Source organism: Drosophila sulfurigaster, chromosome 3, assembly GCF_023558435.1.
Source record: "Drosophila sulfurigaster albostrigata strain 15112-1811.04 chromosome 3, ASM2355843v2, whole genome shotgun sequence".
Lineage (NCBI taxonomy): Eukaryota > Metazoa > Arthropoda > Insecta > Diptera > Drosophilidae > Drosophila > Drosophila sulfurigaster.
The window spans coordinates 41,984,667-42,006,311 of NC_084883.1; positions in this window are offsets into that span (position 1 = coordinate 41,984,667).

Here is a 21,645-nt window from a genome sequence, read left to right on the forward strand (position 1 = left end):
TTCACGGGCGCACTTCAGACAATGTGCCCAGCAACATGTTGCTAACAATGTCAGCAACATTTAAGCAAAGCACTTGAACTTGTGTGAAACAACAAAGTAATATAGAATTTCATGCGTGGTGTTACATTCTACTACAGCTCGTATTACATGCATTTCCAAAAACTCATTTGCTTAGAAATGCATATTTAATATAAAATTATTTTAAAGTGACATAATTCAATTTTAAATGAATTGCTCTAAGCAACATTTCATTTGTGTTGCATACTTTTGAGTGCTCGCCTAATAATGCGTATTTAAACAGTACGCTCAAAAGTATGCTATGAAAACGAACTGCAACAGCTTTAAAGAAAATATGTGCAGCCTGAAAGTATGCAACAATTTATGACTAAATCACAGACTGGCGACAAGAGACTTGCATGCAGACAATTATTCTCCGTTAACAAGTTCGAAAACTGCAAGTGTGGCTGTGATCAACGCCATTATTTATGTTGTCGGGCCATTTTGCAACATACTTAATTATAAAAGCATCAGCAAACGGTGCAACAATGGGGAAAACAATGTAATTTACAGACAATCAGAAGGCTACTAAATAAATCAATATAAAACGCAAATAATCATTCCCACCAACTGCCTATAAATGTTAAAAACTCGTTAAAATAACGAACTGAACATTAAAACAAAAAAAAAAACGAAACGAAACGATTGTAATGAAATTGCAAATAAATGAAATCGCTGACACTATTAATTGTGCAACATTATTAATAAAGAGATGTCGATGCTGAAAAGCAATGACTCCGGGGCATGACGGTTCGATGATAATGGCAAAAATGTATTAATTATAACAATGCATTACAACGCTATTGACCAAATACAATATCGAATCGAATCCAATGCAGAGCAATAAATATTACAAACACAAACAATGGAAATGCAATACTCAATTAAAATGCGAAACTAACAAATCAATTCAGAAAATAAACATACAAAAATTATTACTATTTATTTTTATTCATTTTTCAATCGCAGTAAGCTATAAATTTAGAGTATGAATTATTTGACAGAAGAAATTTAAAATGTATAAATTAAAATCATATTTTCGCAATGCTTTAGCCAAAATTTCTTGTTCATCACTTCGCGTGAGTCTCTTCAGTTGGCCACTTTTTCATTTTGTTGTGCATACTCTTTGCACTCGCCTCTTTATAATGTAATAAAATTATGGAAGTAATATTGTTGATAATAAGCCTGATTGGTCGCTTTGTAAGTCTATATCTTTTATATACATTTTATACACTAATTTTTGCATTTCAGCTCTGTATGACTTGGGAGTATAAGCTAGCTGGCTTTTGATTGATCGCTTTATAAGGTTTCTTTTATATATTCGTTAATTTTCGGGGATGTGAACTAAAAGGACTGGATGCCAGAGATAAAGTCCTGTTCCATTTAGAGATAACCTTTCTATCCAAATTCCAATTCTGCTCACTATCCCGCTGACATGTAAGTCTATATCCTCCATAAATTCTATTTAAATTCTATACCTCAATTTTTGCTCTTTAGATCTTCATACTTGCCGACACTTAGTCTGTAAAAGGAGGATCACGATGGCAAAACTTGGAAACATGAGCTACAATTTATTGATTTAAATGACAGTCTTATCCCCTCAACGGCCATAGAGGACTTTTAGAGGACTCTTTATACCAGATTTCAAATTCTCTGCCCTCTCAAATTCCAATTTTGCTCTCTCTCTTCCTCTTTTACTTGTCAATACATCAATTCAAAACATTGGCCGCAATACATACGCTCACTATCCACAATGGACACACAGATTTAATTAAATATTTTTGGTCAACCCTGTTCGAGTACTGTGATAAAACAGAGCATAATAAAAACGAGTGGAAAAACATTTCACAAAATTCTTTCTCACTAATGAAGCGCTTTCAGTTGTGCAATGCTTATTTCATTTTCATATTCATCCACACAGGAGTTGCCTTTCACTTAACTTCTGTTTGTTTAGCTTTTCAACGCTGACACAAAATGGTCGACACACTCAAAAGGATGCAAAGGATGCGAGGACACAGCAAGGACACAAATGCAATATTCGCTCTCATTTTCATTTACGTTTTCATTTGTTTATTGCGCACTAATTATGAAAATTATGCAGATTCAATTGCAATGCGTTTGCCGAGTCTCAATTTGCGAAGCCACATTTTGCTCAATGCCATAATTAAGAGCTCATATCAAAGCTATAGACAAGATAATCACTTAAGTGCACGAGTTTGTTTGTCTGTGTGTGTGTGTTTGTATGAGAGAGTGCTATTAACATTTTAATCATTTGCAAAAATCATTAATTATAGCAGCTTAACAAAAATAGGCTTTCAAAATTAATCAAGGTAATGCATAATATGTACTAGACGTGTTAAATACTTTTCATAAAGCCTCTTAAAATACTTTGCTGCCCTTGCTCTGATAATGTTTAATAAAAGTGAATAAATATAATAATCTTAAACTCATTAAATTGGAAATTTATCCAGAATTTGTTCCTTTTGTAAAAATATCATACCAAAAAAGTTAAAGAAAGTAAGTAAAGTTTCACTTCATAAGGATCACAATTTTTAATGTACTTAAATTCTTTTGATTGCTGATTTACTAATTACCAAATTTAAAGCGTTACAACACAAAATGAAATAACTTAGCTTCCTTATATTACATTGCTACAATTGTTTTGCTAAATTTTAATAAAAGTAAAGAAATCAAAAATAATTTGTAAACTCGTTGAGATTGTTGGTATATTTTGCTGAAATATTTTTGACATTTTCCAATGTACATATAATGCATGACATAGATTTGAATAACTCAGATTTAAGGTATCAAATTTGATTGAAATAGTCATACCAAAAGAGCAATGAAAGTTTCATTAAATCAAAATACAAAATATCAATGGAGGAGTAAAAGTAAAACAAACGTTCTTCATTAAACTTGCACTCTTTGGTTGACTAAACTTATGAATTAATATTCTATGTTAATTATCCATATTCAATTTAAAGCTTTAAAATTCACAATCAAATATCTTAACCTATTAAAATAGTTTGCTGCACTTGCCTTGCTAATTTTTGATAAAAGTGAATAAATCAAAAACAATTTCCGATTTCTTTAAGTTAGTTATAAATTGTGTTATTTTTTCAGTAACTTTTATATAATGTGTCATTCTGTTGTGTGCTACTAATTAACTATATGAGAAACCTTAAATTCTATTCCCAATTTAAAGCTTTAAAATGCAAAATCAAATATCCTTGCATCACCTGCATTTCAGCAAATATGAACAAGCAAACTTTAATGCATTCGACAAATCAGGGGAAACCACTTAAATTGGTTTGGAAAAGGACCACAACGTGAACTGCTGTCGCCAGCAGAGAGTTGCGAATCGATGCGAAACGAGTTTTGGCTTTTTGACTAATTAGAAAAACAGTTTTTCTAATTGAATGCACTCGGAAAAAGGAGCCTACAACAGAACACACATATACATACTCACCAACTCCTTGCCACGCCCCCTTTCTGTGCTGTGCAGTCAGAGGCTCAGTCATGTGCAGTAAAATCAATAAACGTGACTATTGAGATGCGACGACGATGGCCAAAACACACTCTGGCACAAACACACACATGGATGGACGAGGCATTCACCTGTAGCCAACTTTACAAAGCAGGCAACAGACTGAAGGCGAAGGGGGCGGGGCAGAAGGAGCTGCAACTGCAACAAGGACCAAAGCAATGAATGACGTTTGCAATGCTGTTGACGGGATTATCTGCTGTTTATATGCGATTTATTTGCCCAAGAGAGAAGGAGATGGAGTTGGAGAGAAAGAGAGAGGGAGAGGCAGGTGCATGTCCTGTGCAGAGGATCCTGCTGTGGAGCAAACGCTTTGTGGGCACAACTGGTTGCCATGGCGCCCGCCATTGAGCTTTGTGTGCGCTATGTGTGTGGCCGAGTTGCAGCCTGGAAATTGCATAAATGTTGTGCCTTTTAATTAGCACGCACACACTCATACACTCACACACACAGAGATTGGCACATCCTCTCGATTATCTGCGTGTGCATAATTAGACGCATAAGCCGCGAATGCGTTTGGTATTTAAGCCGCTTAAAGCTGCCAAGCTCAATGATGATGATGATGGAAAACATGCAATACAACAACAAAAAAAAAGAATATATAAAGTTGCAACAGCAGCCAGCGAACGAAATTCAATCAATGAGTGGCACAACGCAAAGTGGTCAGCGGGTAATGCAATAAGGAAAAAATAACGAAGGGCAACCGGATGCTACCACAAAGTTCTCTCTGCGCCCCGGAAATTATGTGCCACTCGAGTGTCCAACGAGGCGTCAAGCGACGAGCACTTTTGCACACCAATGCAGCGCAAGTATGATGTAAGACTCTGCACAAAAGAAAGTGCACAACTCTCTGATGTGGAGGAGAAAAGCGGAGGCCAAGAAATTGTGTCAGCAGTGTGGCAGCAGCTGCCAACTTATTAAGCTGATCAGCACAACACACGCACATACACACACTGGATGGATAACCACGAACTGACTGCCGAGTCTGACTCACTAACAGACTTATGCTTGTTACTCCACTTTGCTGGACAGCAGCAGCAGCTAAGTAAAGGGAACACTCCCTCATACAATACTATGGTGAAATTGAACAGTTTTAGTGGCATTATAGGTTTATAATATATAATATATAATATATAATATAATATATACTCATATCAAGATTCTACTCCACTATTTATTTATAGTTTTAAAAATGTTATATTTGGCTGATATTTTTATAAAATTAAGTTCATAGTTTTAAAATATAAAAAAGAAGACTTACAACATTTAAAATTGCTAAAAATGACGTTTAAAAATATAAGATTTGTGGGTGTGCCACATCGGTCAAACACATATTTCATTATTTGCGCATTTATCTATCATATGCTATTTAAATCAATCAATTATCTTAAAAGATTCAAAAGTTATAATGATTTAGCAAATTTGTATACGGCACACTTCATATAAAGCTGCACTGTTAATAGAAAGCTTGTTTCCAACAAAAATAAATTTCTTAAAAAGGCACAAAAAGTGACTAATGAAATTAGAAATTAAAATTAAATACTCTATAACATCTTTCCAAAAACTAAACGTGGACAGAAAATGTAAATTTAAAGAAATATATAAAAAAGATATTAGTATTAAAGGACAGTAAAAATATGAGGGAGAAGCATCCAGTTGAAATTTCAATTTCCTACCTTATTTTATATATTCAATTGAATTATTATTAAATATATTCAATTGAAAATACCCTCTAATATTAACAACATGTGCTGTTCACCCGCAACAGTAGACTTTAACATAAAATATATTAAGGGCAGACTGTTACATTAACATTTGTGTTATGCAACATAACACTTTAATCTATTCTTAATATATTTACATCAAAATATTGTACCATTGCACACTTTTGAAAAATGAATTAAACCTACAAAACGGATCCAATTCCCCATAGTGCAAAGCGAAGGGAACATTTTGATGCCCTTCTCCTAGACAGCGCCTGAAAGTATGCAACAAGCAGCGCAAAGTGCACTCAATTGTTTGCAGCAAAGAGTTGTGAGAGCTCTGCAGCTATCTATCTATATATAATACTATATAAAATAAATGGTGAGGGTGGGAAGTCTGTTGCATTGTGCAATCTGTAGAAAAAACACAGTCGGAATCAGTTGGCATTTAGCCAGCGCTGCATATTAAATGCAGCTATATCCTTTACTTTTTTCTGTGCTATCGCTAAGCCACCAAGTGGGTCACCAGAGCGGAAAGAAACGCACCAACGCTAAAGAGCTAAAGGCGAAGTAAGGTTGAATTGATAAAGGAAAGTCAGTTAAACTAAGCTGCAAACAGAAAGCTATTAAAAGTGGTATTAGCTGAAAGTGCAGATCTAAAAGATAAAGTATCAGATTTAGGATCGAGGTGTAGCATACACATTTAAACACAAAAGTAAGTGCAACTCTATTGATATAGTTTTAAACTTATAGATCTAATCAGTCAGAAAGAGAAACGGAAAATCAACAGTCAAACATTATGTACGAACATTTAAATGGTATTTATAATTACGAAAAGTAATTTAATCCGAGTATTAGAAAAGGATTTGATTGCCCTCGGTCCCAAAACAAACTGATTTGAATAGGGAAGAGAACTGAATTACAAATGCGACAAGTAAAAAGCAACTAATATAGTACAAATCAAATATATGCTCCATTAGCAATATTTTGAACTCTACTTTAAAAACAGAAAAGTGACAACCAACTAAAATTTTAATTGAAACTCTCAGAAGCCATAAAAATCCATATTATGATTTCATTTAATTATTAAGCATACCATTCTGATATTCCTTAGTAAAAATATTTCATGCAATTAAATGTTTTTATTTCATTTAATTATTAAAAATTTCATTCTGATATAATATATTTACTTTTACAATTTAGTTTCATTTAAAATCTTGGCTACTCCGTTCTTATATAATTTATTTTATTTTATAATTATTAAATTTTTTGTTCATTAAAGTTTATCCTCCTTTCACAATTATTGCAAATTAAAAATGCATATTTGTTAAGGCTCACATATTCATTTAGCGATTTCCGTTCGCTACTCGAAATTCAATTTATATCGTTCCAACTTCCTTTCACATTTCGTCAGCTGCATATTAATTTTCCGTTTCCCGTATCAATAAATCACAGCCAGCGGTATAGCATATGATGATGGGGTTGCTTTTAAAACTTTTAGCTTTTAATGTCGTTAATTAATCGATATACAATCCCACTCCATACACACATGAATGGTCGAAAACCTCAGAGCCAGACAAGCAATTAGAAAAACGTTAGGAAAGGAAAGGAAGGAACAGCAGCAACAATAGCGTCGCCGGAAGGCAAGAAAAACGAAGAACAAGAACTAGCAAACAAACTGACACATGTGGCAAAGTCTGATCCAAATCCCTGTCCAGTTGCTTGGCCGCTCTTTCTCTCTCATATGATTTACAGTCTCAAATACACGGCACAGCGGCTGTGAAAAGCCGTCGGCAAAAGTTAAGAAATGAAATTTCAAGAAAATTGCACACAGAAAACAACAGGAAGCCGACAACAACAAACGCCGATTGTGTATGTGTGTGTGTATGTGTGGAGGCGGGGGATGAGCAAGAAAATATTGTAAAACTCTGGCTATAAAGTAAATACACGATACATATCGGCAGCCAACAGCAGGAGCAGCAGATGCCAAACAAACAGTGGAGCAGGAAAAAGAAAAGAAACGTTGTGCTGAAAAAGCTGAAAAGCCAGCACAAAAGTCGTTATCTTAATTACTTTTATAGCTTCGATTTGGGGGCAACAACATGACAACGGCAACAAGAGAACAACGCACCAACAACTACAAATAAGTCGAACACAAAATTATATCTCTTGAGGTCTAAGAAGAGCTTGCTGCTGAACACTTTAAAGCAGCACTTTAAGAGCCAAGGGAAGAGGATGTGGATATGTGATATCAGTTGCCTCATTAACGAGCGAAAGTCTCTGCATATTTTCGCAGTTCATTATGACACATTTCTTGGCGCTTTCATCAAGTGTTGCCTCATGTGTGTTTGCCGAGAGTTAACACGCCAGTTAATGAACTGCTCGGCACACACACACACACACATATATTAAGAGAAATCTCCCCTCTGAGAGTCGTGCATTCTGGGTTACTAGAGCTCGTCCTTGAGCCTGGTCATAGAAATTTAATGAGCAGGCTCAGCTTTCTACATATGACACCGCTATACATATTTCATTTGCCAAGCTAATTTTCAGCTTGCTCTCAACTTGCACGCTTTAAACTAGCACTTAATTAACATTGCGTATACGACAAGTGAGCAATTTGAGGAGTGAGTGCCACAGTTCAACTCGAGTACAGAATCAATTTCCCTGGTGTCCGGAAGTCCTACAGCGGATATGAAAGCCTGACTGCCGACTGTCGACTGCCTGTGGCGTCTCAGTTGGCAAACAAACATCGAATTGAACAACCACAAAGCAACAGCAAGAGGAAGAATAACAACAACAACTGCAGGGCGAGAGTTGAAATTATTTTGGCATTTGGCATTGCCGCAAATATTTTTTCGGTTATAAAATGCTAAGAAGCCAACATCAATAAACTGTTGACAAACTTGAAAGTAACAAGCAGCAGACTGAAAGGGAGGGGGAAAGGGGAAGAGAGAGAGGAGAGGCATCAGGGTGGTGGACTGAAGAGGGGTTGTAATGCCACTTCGTTTATTGAAGTGCGCTAAAAGTTTTCGACGCCGTCGCTTGTTAATATTGAGACGCGCATTATTTATGGCAAACTTTTAGCAACACTTTGGATTGATGGAGGCGTGTCCCTCTCGCCCCGCCCCTTTCAGACGTTGTATATAGTTTGGCTGTGCGCAACTTTTAACGAGTTAGCAACCCACTCTCTAGGGGGGGGCTTCAACTCGTGTTGGGAGCTCTGCTGCAAATGTTTACACCTAGGCACTGCAATTTTCTCGCTTAGTTTTACATCAAATGCTTGCAAAAAGTTGCAAGCTGCTTAACTCGTTGCACACACACACACAAAAAGGCTACATAAAAGTTACGCTACAACTTGACAATCATACGCAACGTTGGCCCCGCACTTTTTTAGTGCAAACTGGCTTCAACTGACTTCTTCCTTTTTTTTTTGCTTGTTTGCAGCCTTCTTCTTCTTCTTCTTCCGACAGCTTTAAACAAGTTGTGTCGTTTCTATGGCAGCCCCCAACAATCAACACAACAATCAGCAGTGCAGAGCAAGCAAACATCTTCCCTTGGCCAAGCCTGTTGAACAACAACAAACATGCCATAAGCATTTCATTATTAGAACACAAAAATGTTGAAAATTTCATTAAATGGCAACCAAACAAGTGGACTCTTCTTCTACTCCTGCTGCCCCCAACTTCCCTTCTCATAATAAGCATTGTTTACTCTTTTTTGTATACTCTACACTTGAGATAAATTTGGTTTGTAATGTATCAAATACACCAGAAATATGATATATAAATTTTACTTTCTTAATAATTTTAAATGGATTCTAATTTTTTTTCCGCTTCCGAAGAAGGTTCTTCTTAAGATGGCTTTGTATCTTCTTCACGGAAAATTCTACAAAAATAGTTTCAATTTCATTAAAAGTTTCGACATATTAGAGAGATGAGTGAACTTGCATTTAGAGTGGTTTCTTTAAAAATCTTGTTGAGAAGTAATATAGACTAAAAATTTAATTTAAGTATTAAGAATGCTTACTACATATGCAAAAGTAGTTTCAAGTTTTTTTAGCAATCCTATTTCGCAGCTGAAAATAAACAAATAATAAATAAATATGCAAATTTAATACAAAAAATAAAATAGTTTAGACTCTTAAATTATTCATTGTTGCTATCGTATTATAAATCTAAAATATAATCAGGCAATAAAATCCTTTAAAATACTCAACCAACAGTTATTCAAATAAAGACAAGTATTGCTTGTTACTATCTAATAACAATTATTACATATAATCAGTCAATTAACTACTTTATACTATTCAACCGAATCTTAGTCAAATTAAAACCAATATAGCTTCTCTTCTAGCTTATCAAAACGAGCACTTAAAATCAGACAAGTCAAATGATCAGATGAAATAATAGAGTAGATGCACGCAACATTTGAAAAAGTGTATGACAACAAATATATGCATATATAGTTTCCGCTAGAGCAGCTAGTTTAACCAACAAGTGGCAACCGCAAACCGACAACAAACAAAAACAACATCCAGAGCAACCGCATGCAAATTCATAAAAACGTTTAAAAACACGCAAAAAGTGGAAAATCTCTTTCTCTCTCTCTGCCTCCCTCTTTGAACACGCTCTGAATTGACCAACTGTGAAAGCCCCCAAACACGAAAATTCCCAGACAAACAGGAGCACAGAGCAAGGCGAGGCAAGACTCCGTAGGACCAAAAAGCAAACTCAGGCCAAGGGCCATGACTGCACTCATAATGAGGGTTTGAGCTCAACTGAATGTGGCCCAGAACCAGAAGGGAGTTGCAATGAACTCGTACTTATTTGTGGTGCCGCTGGTCAGCGGCAAACATTGCAATTTCATTTAATAACAAAATATTTGGTCAGCACCAACTTAGATGCCAAAATGGCAGAGAGAGAGAGAAGGAGATGGGACAGGAAACGACTGAAGAAGAGGGAAGAGTTGAAATTATTACGTCTTTATGCAGAAATTATTTATGATTGGATTGTCTAGACTTTATGGCGCACACACAATGCACCGGAATTCCGCGACGCCCGACCCGAAAAACCTTACAATGTTTTCGGCACGTAATTTATGTGCTGATTGCTCATACGCCACGTGTGGCAGTTAGTTCTTGCTTAAAGACACTTAAATGCCGCTTAGCATTTACATTAAGACAATCACTGGGCATTGTGCAAACTAATTGGTTCAAGTTCTTTAAGAGTTTTGCTTATTCATTAATATTCGAGTTCAACTTGCGCTTTCGGCACTTCCTCAGAAACTTGCAACTAGGTCATAATAACTTTTTCTTCGCAATAAACGAAAGCACAAAATTAATGTAAATCTTGGCGAAAAGTCAAAGTTTTGCAGCGCTGATTTAAATAAATATGCATAATGAAGATTAACTGTTAGTAAGTTTCAGTGTTCCAATATTAAGAAAAGACTTAGTGAACTACTATTAAAGGAAGAAATTGGAAGGAACCGAACTATATTTTGTTTAATGCTTTTACTATGCTAAAAGTGGAAAGATTATGCATTTTTATTGAAAATTGGTTGATATAAAGAAAATACTTTAGCTTGACCAGGAAAAAGGCAAAAGAATAATTTCCAAAGTGAAATTTTAAGCAATCGATTCAATTAAATAAAAAACAAAATGGTTTATTTCGATGAAGAAAATATGTAAAGTTTTAAATTATTTCGACATACCAATAAACTATTTTGTTGCTCCAAAGTGTGAAAAGTGAGAATTGAATTTCAATAGATAAGTACTGAAAACTTTGTTGACATAACGAACAAATTTTTGCTTATCAAGAAGAGTTATAAAGTGGAACTTAAATTAATTATGAATTCAATTAAATAAAAAACAAAACTTTGTTCATACAAAAAAGTTTATGATAATGAAAAAAAAATATATTTAGCTTTTTTCGTCATTTCAAGTGCAATATTTTGTTGTTCCAATTATCAGAGGTTTAAAAATTATGATTCACGCCTACAAAAACAGCAACTTAAATCGGGGAACTGATCAGGAAGCAGCTGCCAATTGACAGTAGGCAATGGGGGAGAAAAACAAGTAAGAAAGTTACAGTCGAGTGTGCTCGACTGTGAGATACCCGCTACCCATTTTTAATAAAGGCAAAATATTGCGGTATCATTTTGAAAATATACCGAAAATACTTAAAAATACTAAAAATATACCAAATGGTATGTTTGGTATATCAATATAGTACCACATTCAAAATATACCATAGACGGCTCAATATACCAGATTGTCAGCCAAAGTAACTAACCCCTTATAAGTAGGCGTTTTTGCCCATACAAAAGTATTTCTTTTATAACTTCCACAATTTTTATCTGATCGCAACCAAATTTTCAGGAATCATAACTACTATAGTTATTATTATATATACCAAAATTCGCAACTCTAGCTTTAAAATTACGCTTGTTATGCGATTTTTTTGATTTACGGGGGCGGAAGTGGGCGTGGCAAAAATTTGAAACAAACTTGATCTGCGTGCAAACATAACAAATGCTGTCGAAAAAAAATTATAGCTCTATCTCTTATAGTCTCTGAGATCTAGGTGTTCATACGGACGGACGGACAGACGGACAGACACACAGACACACAGACACACAGACGGACAGACGGACATGGCTATATCGTCTCGGCTGTTGACGCTGATCAAGAATATATATACTTTATAGGGTCGGAGATGCCTCCTTCTACCTGTTACATACATTTCCTGCCGGCACAAAGTTATAATACCCTTCTACCCTATGGGTAGCGGGTATAAAAACCGACCCGTAAATTGCATTGGCAGAATTTAATTAACGTCGCATTGAATTTTAATCAAGTTCATTCAACAGCGACAGCGACAACGACAACGTGACATTATTTGCATGCGAAATTAACCTGTGACAGGCGACACTACAACAGAGAGGGAAAAATGCAGGAGAGTGAAAGAGAGAGAGGACAAGCGCGGTTTTGGGCGGTCGACAGGTGGCGCTCTTTGACAAACATGACACGACACGTTTGCCCATTTTTTTTGGTGCAACAATTTTTTGCAATACTCGCATGTTGTTTGCTCTGTCATTATGTCAATAGATTGAAATTTTGTGATGATTTCGAGATGGGGCTTAAAGCTGTTGCCCTTAAATCGAGATAATCTGCTGGTAGAGCCGAAATTCGAAATCATTGTCTAAACATCGAGTTTGGCAAACAATTCAATTGCAAATGGGCAAACACGAAGCATTTTATGGGATATCCTTCGCCTCGACAGCAATTTGTAGTTTTGGCAACAATTACACCCAAAATATGCAAACAAATTTCCTAACAATGCCGTTGAGAGAACATCTGTCCATCCGTCTGTCCGTCTGTCTGCCCGTCTGTCTGTGTGTTGGTTGCTGGTTGCCCCCAACAACAGGGTAAACATGATGCAGGTCGCAGGTTGGATTTTACTCTTTGCCTTGTAATTCGGTTGATTATTACATGCTGCCTGTTTTTATACCGGCTACTAATAGAAGGTAGAAGGGTAACTTAACTATGTGGCAACAGGAACACACAGGAATAGGCAGATAAAAATTATATTAATCATTTAAGAAATAATTTTTTAATGCAAAAAACTGTTTTTGTTAGCAATTTCTACTCCATAGTATATTTTGAATGTAGTGGTATTTCATGGATATAATAAATATATATTTCGGTATATTTTAGTATTTGTTTGGTATATTATTTTAGTATATTCCACACAGTTTTGCTTAAATTGAAAATGGGCAGCGGGTATCTTATCTGCATATTGTTTTCGGTATATTTTTGTAGTTCTTCGGTATATTAATATGGTATATTGCAAATAGAATACCACACTGTTTTGCTTTTATTAAAATTGGCTAGAGAGAATCTCTCAACATTGCTTTCGGTATATTTTAGTATTTCTTCGGTACATTAATTTGATATATTTTACCGATAATACCACACAGTTTTGCTTTATTGAAAATGGGTATATTTCTGTATTTATTTAGTATTTCCATGTGGAATATTTTAACTAAAATTCTGCACTGTTTTGCTTTTGTTAAAAATGAGTACCGCGTATCTCACAGTCGAGCACACTCGACTGCACCTTTCCTACTTGTTTTCGTATTGTATTCATCTCTTCTATCGCACTCTGGCTGGCTGGCTTTTAATTGAAATATGATTTTCCAAAAACTGACAATGATTGAAAGAGAAGCAGCTGTTACATATTCCAATAGCTGATGCCACAGCATTTGATCTCTGGTTTCAACAACATGCAAAGTGCATGCACGACACGTCTGTTCGATGTCCTCCGGCTGGGGCCCCAATGGGGGAAAACTAAAACCAAGCTAACTCGCTCGCTCCTTCTCTGTCTGGTACACAAAGGCAACTTTATTCATATGCCAAGCACATAAAACTGCACAAAACTGTCATGTTTCAGTTGGAAACACAGGGCGTTGGCGATGCCAGAGAGAGTGCATTCGACTTCACTGGTAAAAGTCACAAAGTTTTGTGGCATTCAACAATATGCAATATGCAAAAATGGCCGAGCCGAGGCGAGGCGAAATATGCAAATTTTCCCTTTTTTGGCCAGCAACAACTGAGAAACGCCGCACAAAATGAAAGCCAATAATTTTTAGCAGCAGTTGTGCGCTGAGCAGAAAACCACTTGAAAACCAAATTGAAATGAACTGAAAGTGGAAATTTTGAAATTTTCTGAAACATGGAGGAAGGAAGCTGAAAGTACAAAACTGCATGAGTAATAGCAAAGTTTTGGCGAACTGCTTGCCAAATTTAATTAAGTTGTAAAACTTAATTGAAGTTGTAGCTTAAATAAGTTAATCTCTGTCAGCAACTAGTATATGAACACAAAAAACTAGTAGGAGAAATGCAAGTAATGTGTTTATTAGAGTTCATCTTGTAATTGGAGAGGTTGTTAACATACTTAGGAAGCTATGAAAGTTGTGTCACCATTGAATTTGATTGCTTATTTCTGCTTGATCTTATAATTTTGTTTGTGAATTTTCTCTTAGGAAGCGTTGAAAGTTTGTCACTATTGAATTTGGTTTGCATTTAATATTGCATGTAACTATTTTGTATTATATTTTCCACATTTCACATAAAGTTCTTAATATTGTAAGCTACTGAAACCTTCATTCATATTAAATATTTGGTAGGATGGTATATTCTTAAATGTAAAAAAAGGAATCCTTAATATTGTAATATCATAAACTACTAAAAGATTCTTTCGTATTAAATATTTGGTATTTATTTTTATGTCACAAAAGACATTTTTCATATAGCCAAAAATACCAAGCCTAAGGAATTTTATTTTTTACTTTCAATACTACATGAAGTTGTTACAGAAAACATAATTATAATATAATAAAATGATTGAATTTTCTTACATCACTCCGATTACAAGTTCTTTTCTTATCTTCTTTTCATTTTTCTGTAAATTTTCATGTGTCCTATTTCAGCATTTTTTCATAGTATTTATTGTGCAATATTACAGCTTAAATTTCATATTTCATGCATCATATTTCAGTTTCAATTCAATCTTTCTTTCTGTCTATCAATTCTGCTTTTCTCCAATTTTCTTTTTACTGCATCTATACACTTTTCTCAAATTCCAACATACTTTATGCCACATCGACTTCCATCAAATCCTTCTTCTCTTTTACACTACTTCTAGTGCTTGTCAAACATTTCGCTTACATTTTGATTCCCTTCTGGTGCTCCTCTTGCAGCTCGTTCAACAACTGTACATTCTGTTCTCGACAATTTTACATCATCTGCGCTGACGCACCTTGAGTTGTGCCGGCGGTCCAGTTAAATGCTTGACATATGACCATCATCATTTAGCACAGATCTCGGAGCCTTTTAAAGTTGCGCTTAAAACCATTTCAAATCACGCACTACTCGTCATCTTCCACTCCCTTATTCACTCTCCTCGCACAATTGTCAGACCACATTTCACAGGGACAACAACATAAAACTGCATCAACAGCAGCGGCAGCATCAGCATCAGCCCATCGAGTGGGCGTGTCAATGGCTCATTGCTGCATTTACGTAGCCCATTCCATTTGGACATTTACGATGAGGCGAACGATGTGCAGCAATTTCAGTGTCCCCATATCCCCATACTACTTCATACTCCCATCTCTCCATCCTCATTCACATTTTCAGCTGCAAAAACCACAGGCCTGGTCTTGGTCTCTGCTCTGCTTTGCTTTGCTTTGGTCTGTTCTGTTCTGGCCCAACTTGGCCTGGGGCAACCAAAATGCACTTTTCGGGCCACGACTAATTTTATGGCCAAGAGAAAGAGATAGAGAGAGAGAGAGAACTTTGTATGCGTCTGTTTTAATGGTTGTCGATCCGTCGAGTGATTCCTCTTAACTCATAATTGCCTGCATAGTCAAGCCAACGTCTTGGCCATTATGACAATTGGCAAATGCACCAATCTACCAAAAGGGGAACGAACAAAGACATTCAAAAAGTTGGCAGCTTTGGCAATGGGCAATGCGTGCAAAATGTAAACGCGAGAACAATTAAATGACAATCCGTTTAATGACCAGACAGCGACGAGACAACCATTCCTCGACATCGCAGTTGTCGTCGTCTTAATGGCCAAATTATTGTCACTTTGAAGTGGGCGCCATTAAATTAGTCTGCAAAAGCCACAGCACTCGCTCATTTTATGGCCACAATCCAAAAATTTATCCAACTGCATCGCTGTGGACTTGTCCTGTCGCTTCAATTTATTTATAACATAGTCGATGAGTATTATGCAATGCTTTTGCATAATATATTTCAGTCATTTTTCAACACTCGATGCGTCATGGGTTTTCCCAGTGGACACAAAACAAAAGCCAATCCTGGCCAAAGTTCAGCAAACGAAAATATTTCCAAAGTTCATGTTCACAGATTGACCCACGACACTATGCAACCAAAATTCGAATATTAACGAAGGAATTTTCAAAGTTTAAATTGATCCAAACTTTTCTAGCTCAATTCGTTTCATTAAACTAAATTTATTATAAAATTTTATTATTCATGATCATAATTATTCTTAGCATATCAATATACCATATAGTATTCGGTTTAATTTTGTAATTTGGTATATTAATTTGGTATATTTTTATAATAATACCACACTGTTTTGTTTCTATTGAAAATGGGTACGGATTATCTTAAAGTCGATATATACTACATAGTCCTCGGTATAATTTTGTATTTTTGGTATATTAATTTGGTATATTTTTTAATAATTCTGCAATGGTGTGCTTGTATTCAAACTAGTTAGCAGGTATCTCAAACCCAATCACACTCGAATGCAGCTTTCTTACTTCTTTTTCAATCATTTCTTCTATTATCCACAAAAATTGTCCTCTCATCTCCCAAGTTTAGTTGACCTTTAAAATCATCATCCCTTACTCAGCTGGACAGTGTATTTTCACAACAATTTGACATTAATTGATAAATCGATTTATGGCGCCCTCTATCGTTGACTTTTCGCATTAAATTCGGTTCACTGCGCTCCGTTAATTTCTGTTTAAAGTTATCCCCCCAAACATTATGATTTTATTCGGTAGCTGTGCAAATTCTGTTTTAGCTACCAATAATTAAATTTCAACGCAAAAATTTTCAATTAGCCCGCATAATTATATTGTGTTAAACATTCGGCTTTTTCGTGTTATTTTCTACCAGTTCATAATTTGATATAATTAACTTGGCTAATAATATAAGATTCAATGAGGGGAAAAAAGTGCCACATAATAAACTGTAAATAACTAGCAAATATTTTGAAATTGCAATTATCATAATAGAAGAAATTTGCTTAAAAAAACGATGAAAGTAAATTATAAGTAAACAGTATTTATATCAATTTAAAATGTGTTTATTTAGTTAGCTAAAAATCGAAATTAAAATAAACAAAAATATTTATTTTCTCTACAATTGTAGTTGTTGTTTATTTTCCCCACTGTTTTATTAGTTACTTTTTTATGAACGTAAATTAATTATTAAACAATTTTCAATTATTTGATTTCATTATAAATTGAAAAAATGTGCATTTTATAAAAAGCATATAAATTTGATAAAGTTATCAATTTAAATAAACATTTTTAAAACCACAACAGAAGCACTCGCTGTGTGCAACAATCAAATTATTGCCATAAGGATAATCGTTATGATATCATATGCTCGATGTGACACAGTTTATTTAAACATTAACAACGGCAAATTCAACTAACCCAAAAAGCCAAACAAGCTGAAAATGAGGGTCGATTGGCAGCAAAAGTATCTTTACCAAAAGCATTGAAACTTGGTTAACAATCCAAGATACACATAACGCACGCATAGACACAAAGTACACACAAATACAAACACACAGAGAACACACACACACACTCATATATAGGGAGCATCGAGAAGCATTTTTAATTTGCGTATTTTAGTCACGTTCAGGTAAATCTCAATTGAATCGCATGTGACACCGGATGTGAAAATTGTGCACATTTTCCAAGCATTTAACAACAACGCAACGAGAAAGTGACAGAGAAGAACGAAAAAGAAAGAGAGAGAGAGCAGCATATAACATGCAGTATTTGGTTTGTAGCTGTTATTGTTGTTGTTGCTGTTGTCATCGACGCGATGTTAGGTTGTAATTGTTGGTGCTGCTGCTGCTGCTGATGCTGCAAAGCAAAGCACGAGACACAAACAAAGATCGCATCACTAAACATGCTGCAAATGTTCAGGCAGCCAAAGGAAAACACGTAGTCGCATGTATCTCATACATGGCCAGGCACAGTCCGACATGGAGGATGAATGGCTGGGACACGGCAACAACATCTACAACTACAACAACAAATACGAATCCGTTTCCAAGTCCAACTCCAACTGTGATTCCTTCCTCTCTCTCTCTCTTCTCTACAAAAACGGTGTAAACAAAGCGTTTAGAGAGTGTGTAACATTTCTACACCTTCCCTTCACTTGCCACCTCTTGCCACCTTTTGCCACTTTGCCACTGATGACGGCTACTTTGTGCAAAGCATCGAGCTGTAAGAGAACTGTTATACCTGTTACTATTTTTTTTTTTCTCTATCTAGTTACCTTCATAAAAGGTCGGTGCGAAATTGTAAGCAATGCTTTCCTTTTAGCTCTGCAGTTGTTTGGTTGTTGACCCAAGCCAGAGAGGTGGCAAATACCAGCAATAGCACAACAAGGATGTTAACGTTTGATGTCGAATGCGTTGCCAACATATTGACACAGCACATTAACGCCAGCAGCAGCATTCAAATTGCCTTTAAGTGCGACCAGCAGCAACAGCATCAGCAACAGCAACATGCAATTTATATTTATTTTGCAGCGTTGTTTTTAAGCCGAAAAACTCATACATCAAATTGCCGCAGCCTGTTCCACACGTAATTACATTTTTATTTATTGAATTTTGTCGAGCAACCAAAAACCAACAACAGCAACATAAAGCCAAACTACAACAGCAACTTACAATTTTTGTCGGTTCGCTGGAAATTGTTTAGCGACAAATTGTCACAGACGCTGACGTGCTCCGGCTCATGTTGTCGTCGCTCTCGTTGGGAGTAAACGAATCGCCGGCTCACTGACTGACTGACTGACTAACTGCCTGACTGACTGGTTGACATGATGCGTTGTTGCTGCTGTTGCTGATGCCACGAAATATTCCACAAAGTCAACAGAATGAGGTCAACCATGAAAATTGCACCAGCAACAGCCAACAGTAACAGCAGCAATTTCTCATTTTGAGTTTAGCAGCCAAACAAAATCCCCCAAAAACAAAGACAACATCAACAGCAGCAGCAGCAGTAACAACAACAGCAACAGCAACTACAGCCAAAGGAAGGTAACCAAAAAAAAAACAAGTAAGAAAGCTACAATCGATTATGCTCGAGTGTGAGATACCCGTTACCCATTTTTATTAAAAGCAAAAGCGGTATTATTCCTAAAATATACTAAATCCACAATATAAAAATACTAAAATATACCGAATACTATATTAAGTATATCGATATGCTGTTACATTTCAAATATACCAAAGTGTATCAAATATACAAGATTGCCATTTATTTATATCGATACATTGTAATATTTCAAACATACTAAAGAAGCAAAATATACCAAATTGTCATTTTTATATGTATTTGGTATATTGATATACTATTATAGTATATTTCAAATACACCAAGGAGTAGAAAATATACCAGATTATCATTTATATATACATACATATATTTAATATGTCGATATACTATTATTACATTTAAGCCAAAGCAATTAAGATCCGACAGTAGCTACCGATTTTTGTCATATAAAATTATTTCATAAATAACAGACGAACATAGCTTTACCGTCTCTGCAGTTGACGCTGATCAAAAATATACATAATAATATATAGTTTGTGACGCCGGTGTTGAGTCTTTCTGCCTGTTACATACATTTGCTGGAGTCACAAAGTTATAATACCCTTCTAACTTTTGGGTAGCGGGTATGAAAAGGAAGAATTTCGCGATGCGGTTCACTTTGCAACAACAGTTGTTGTTGCTTGTTCCTGCGGTCGATCGGTTATTGCTGTGACTGTTGATGTTCCTGTTGTTGTTGCTGCTCTTTTCGTTGATGTTTCTGTTTGCTGTTGTTCTTGTTGATGTTGCTTTTGTTGCTGCTGCTGTTGTTGCCGCTGATGCTGCTGCTCTTGTTGTTGCTGCTGCTGTTGCTGCTGGTGTCATGTCGTTCATCAGCGTAACAATTTTTATTGCCCAGCGACCGCAACATTGTTGCCGATACAATTTTAATTCACATTGTCTTTATTTTTCTTTTTTCATACGTCTCTCGGACAGCAACGACATTGGCATCAATAAAACCAAACGAATCTAATAGATTTAGTTGTCAATAAAAAATGTCAAGCTACAATAAAAACGAAATTATGAAAAACAAAAATTTAAATTCCTTAAAATACAAAATATTTGCAGCGCATTCAAGTGTCTGTGCAACTTGAAAGTTCGGCAACAAATTGTTGCCGGTTTGCCTTTGGACAGCTCTTCCGGCAAATTGATTTATAGCGTTCGAACATGCTGCCGACTCCCCAAAAAAAGAAACGAAAAAACATAAGAAACGATAACAGATTTCTTGAGCACGTCCCCAATTATAATATGCAACTAATTGCCTGCGCAAATGTTGCATGAAAGCGTTGCAAATCCATAATAACATGCAACAGGCAAATGTTGTGCTAAATTGACAACATTAGCGACCGCGACAGCAACAGCAACCAACCAAAATATGCTCGACACTTGACAGTGTCGAGTTGCTGAGTGTCGGCTGAGTGGCAACATTAAGTGTAACAACCATGCACAGTTTTCTATGGGCTGCATTTATCATGGACTGTCGCAATGTCTGCCGGCTACTGTTTTGCAGACTGCACGCTTTTGACCTGCGCCGGCGCGCGTGCCACAGCAGCAACATCAACAGTAACAGCAACAACAGCAACGACAACAACGATGACGACGACAACAGACAATGGCAACACGAATTGTGGCCAAGTTGAACTTGTTGCTTGATCTTTGATCTTATCGCGACCGCCAGGCAAAAGTGTTAACTGAAAATGTTGCTGCCCATCTCTCACTTTTTTCCCCAAAAGTTTCTTCCCCTGTATCTTGCATTGATTAATTGAAATTTCACTTTTTGTGTGCGCTTCAGCAATCTTCATTTATTTTGTGGCACTTTAATTTATGTCTTCCCTCCACCAAAAAAAAACCAAAAAAATGTAAAGCGCACGCCCCAAACATGTTGCAAGTGCCACTTAGGGGCGCATTTGTTGTCGCTTTTAAAGCGTATGCGGTGCACGCCCCTTGAGCACATTTCGTGCCCCATTTCGCACCGAGCAATTAGGCCAATATCACCAAATGAGTTGCACCCGCAGCTGTCATCCAGCAGCAGCTTAATCATCATCTTTTGCTTGTGGCCAAGGAAAAGCCAATTACACATGCAAATTGCCAAAAACACATCACATGTTAGACCAAAGAAGAAGAAAATACCTAAAACAAATCACATTCTCAGTTGCATCTGTTGATGATTTCCTGAGGCTGCTGCCAGCAAAATTTCAAGAGTCGAGAGTTGAGAGAGTTCATTAGCAGAGCTCAGACAGCCAAGAGCCACAGTGCGGCATCATTAATTTTGTGCCATTATCTGCAGACTGATGGATAAGCATCAAAAGCACAAACAAAAGGGGGAGAAGCGTATTTAAAATAAATACGAATGAATTCTATTTCAACAACAGGTCAACAAAGTGTTGAATA